The sequence below is a fragment of the Bubalus kerabau genome, chromosome 6 (genome assembly GCF_029407905.1).
Source record: "Bubalus kerabau isolate K-KA32 ecotype Philippines breed swamp buffalo chromosome 6, PCC_UOA_SB_1v2, whole genome shotgun sequence".
NCBI classification, from domain to species: Eukaryota; Metazoa; Chordata; class Mammalia; order Artiodactyla; family Bovidae; genus Bubalus; species Bubalus kerabau.
The window spans coordinates 42,967,707-42,969,157 of NC_073629.1; the positions used below are offsets into that span (position 1 = coordinate 42,967,707).

At 38.8% G+C, this 1,451-nt stretch overlaps 1 pseudogene; it reads left to right on the forward strand.

Annotated features, from left to right (window-relative positions):
- The first annotated feature begins 987 nt into the window (after nt 1–987).
- Nucleotides 988–1,199, forward strand: LOC129656431 (ATP synthase subunit e, mitochondrial-like; annotated as a pseudogene).
- The last annotated feature ends 252 nt before the right edge of the window (nt 1,200–1,451 follow it).

Below are 1,451 nucleotides of genomic sequence, written 5' to 3' on the forward strand. Positions count from 1 at the left end.
ACCTTCTTGATTTTTATTGTAAAGTGCTTTCTAGACAGGCTGTAACACCCCATACTCCTGCTAGCATTGTTTGAGAATGTCTATTTCACTATATCCTTGCCGACATTATGATCATTTTTTCAACTTTCTAACTAGTAAGATTGCCATAACATTTTAAAGAAAGTTGTTTCCTTTGACCTTTGCGTCACTGGTATTCGTAACATTAGTCTTATCTAGGTAATAAAACACAAATCTAAAAACTCGGAAACATATTATTGTTGGTTCTGTTGCGGATTTTTGAATCTGGCCAAATATTTGTTTTCAGTTAGAAAAAGAAATTTTCAAAAAGGACTGTTAGTTCTCACTCTTCTTTCTCGAAATAGTAACTTAAAAAAATTATAATAGCCAGGACATGGAAGCAACCTAGATGTCCATCAGCAGATGAATGGATAAGAAAGCTGTGGTACATATACACAATGGAGTATTATTCAGCCATTAAAAAGAATACATTTGAATCAGTTCTAATGAGGTGGATGAAACTGGAGCCTATTATACAGAGTGAAGTAAGCCAGAAAGAAAAACACCAATACAGTATACTAACGCATATATATGGAATTTAGAAAGATGGTAACAATAACCCTGTGTACGAGACAGCAAAAGAGACACTGATGTATATAGAACAGTCTTATGGACTCTGTGGGAGAGGGAGAGGGTGGGAAGATTTTGGAGAATGGCATTGAAACATGTAAAATATCATGTATGAAATGAGTTGCCAGTCCAGGTTCGATGCACGATACTGGATGCTTGGGGCTGGTGCACTGGGACGACCCAGAGGGATGGAATGGGGAGGGAGGAGGGAGGAGGGTTCAGGATGGGGAACACATGTATACCTGTGGCGGATTCATTTTGATATTTGGCAAAACTAATGCAATTATGTAAAGTTTAAAAATAAAATAAAATTTAAACACACATGAAAAAAAAAAAAATTAAGAACAGAGCACAGACAAGATGGTGCTGCCAACGCATGTCTCTCCCTCATCAAGCTCGGCCACTACTCTGCTCTGTTCCTGGGCTTGACCTATGAAGCCAAGTCTACAATTACCTGAAACACTGGGCAGGAGAGGAGAGGGTAGCAGCTGAGGAGAAAGAGAAGCAGGGTTGAGCTGAAACGCATTCAGAGAGAATTGGCAGAAACCCAAGAGGACTGCATATTAAACTGATCCTGCCTTTCTCTGGAGCAGTGTGAATGAATAAAGCTTTCTGTCCTCTGTGAATGAATGAGTGAGTGGATGAATGAATATGTAAATAGATAAATAAAATATAACAGAGAAAGTTGATACATTTAAATATGCTAAATCGATAGTGAATATTTGCTTAATCATTGGTTCAACATTTGTTGAGACCCACTAACAAGCCAAGCAGGTGTAAGGAATCAGAGCTGACACCGGAGACCTCACCCTCTGGTAGGGGAC